Raw genomic sequence first — 1873 nt, 5'->3', positions numbered from 1 at the left:
TAGGATAATTGGTACTTCTTTGTCTGCTTCAAAATCTAGAATCACAAAATCAGCAGGAAGGATGAATTTATCTACACGTAACAATACATCCTCAATTTTTCCTTCTGGGTGTGCTAAGGATCGATCTGCTAGTTGAAGTGTAACCGTAATAGGTCTAACTTCACCCATCCCCAACTTTCTAAATTTTGACATAGGCATCAAGTTTATACTTGCACCCAAGTCACATAGTGCCTTACCACAATATGTTGCTCCAATGTTGCAAGGTATGGTAAAACATCCAGGATCCTTCAACTTTGGGGGTAGTTTGTCTTGAAGATATGCGTTGCATTCCTTCGTCAGAGCTACCGTCTCAAATTCTCCAAGTCTTTACTTCTTGGATAGGATATCTTTCATAAACTTGACGTAGTTTGGCATTTGTTCAAGTGCTTCTACCAACGGGATGTTGATATGAAGTTGCTTGAGTATATCAAGGAACTTTTTGAATTGAATTTCCTGTTTCTTCTTCTGAAGTCTTTGAGGGTAGGGTGGTAAAGGTTTCATTACTGGAACTGGTACTGGTTGATTTGTCTTTGGTGGCAATTCTGTATCTAACACAGTTGTTAGTTGATCAGAATTAGGTGGTTTTGAGTTTACCTTATTAGATTTTGCAGGTTCTAGTTCTAGTGAAACTGGAATTTTAACACTCGGTGGAACTTCCTCTGAGTCTTGAGTGTCAGCTGGCTTCTTTTCAACTTCGATGGTGTTGGGCTCTACTGTGTTTTCGCTCCTTAATGTTAATACTTGGCAATGTTCCTTCCCTAGATTTTTTGGATTCTCTGTATCACTAGGTAAAACACCTTGTGGTCGATTTTTGAGTTCAGTTGCAAGCTCGCCCATTTGGTTTTCCAAGTTTTTTAGTGTAGCTGCTTGGCTTTTAATTAAGGCATCATTCTTTGCCATTTTAGCCTTCAGTAGATTCTCTAAGCTATTGGATGATTCAGCTTGAATTGGTTTCTGAACTTGTTGGGAAAAACTAGGCAGCTGGGTTGGTCTAGGTTAGGCATAGTTGTTACTGGTTCCAGCCCCTTAGTTACTCCAGGAAAAATTTAGGTGGTTTCTCCACGATGGGTTATAGAAGTTGGATTGCATTCCTTGCCCTCCTCGATTTTGGTTCTGGTTACCCATGTAATATACGGATTCGGGGTTCGATGGACATTGTTCGAACAAATGTCCTTCCCCACAATAAACACAGGCTATACTTTCACATTGGTTAGGTGGTAAACCCATTATTAGTAAGATTCTTAAGCATTAAGGATATTGAAGATACCTGAGATGCGAGTGAAGTGAGAGCATCCACTTCATGTATTCCAGTGACTCGTCTTCCTAACGCGGCTCGATTGGTTGGCCATTAATAATTGTTACTAGTGATCCTCTTGATGATTTCGTAAGCCTTATTGTAAGACTTAGAAAGAAGAGAACTATTAGCGGAGGCATCCACTACCATTCTCGTGTGAGTGTTGAGACCATTATAAAATGTCTCAAGTTGGATGCAATGTGGGATTCCATGGTGAGGGCATTTTCGTAATAATTTTTTGTATTGTTCCCATGCCTCATACAAGGACTCATCATCCATTTGTCGGAAGGTAGTGATCTCGTTCCTCAACTTAGCATTCTAGCTTGGCGAAAAATACTTCATGAGGAATCTTTCGGCTAACTCTTGCCATGTGGAAATTGAGTTTGATGGCAATGAGTTCAACCAGGCTCGAGCTCTGTCCCTTAGTGAGTACGGGAACAGCTTCAACCGTAATGCATCTTTGGGTACTCCGGCTAATTTGAAAGAGTTGCTCACCTCCATAAACAGTCTTAAATGAAGATGAGGATCTTCGGTAGGCAT

At 40.5% G+C, this 1873-nt stretch overlaps 1 non-coding gene across 1 annotated transcript; it reads left to right on the top strand.

Moving 5' to 3' along the window:
- The first annotated feature begins 1538 nt into the window (after window positions 1-1538).
- LOC121204103 (small nucleolar RNA R71) lies at window positions 1539-1645 on the top strand. The gene has a single exon (XR_005899031.1). It is a non-coding gene; the product is annotated as a small nucleolar RNA R71 (small nucleolar RNA).
- Window positions 1646-1873: the final 228 nt, after the last annotated feature.

The sequence above is a fragment of the Gossypium hirsutum genome, chromosome A07 (genome assembly GCF_007990345.1).
Source record: "Gossypium hirsutum isolate 1008001.06 chromosome A07, Gossypium_hirsutum_v2.1, whole genome shotgun sequence".
Classification (NCBI taxonomy): Eukaryota; Viridiplantae; Streptophyta; class Magnoliopsida; order Malvales; family Malvaceae; genus Gossypium; species Gossypium hirsutum.
Note: the sequence above shows the minus strand (reverse complement) of the source record. Positions and strands in the feature narration are given on the sequence as shown.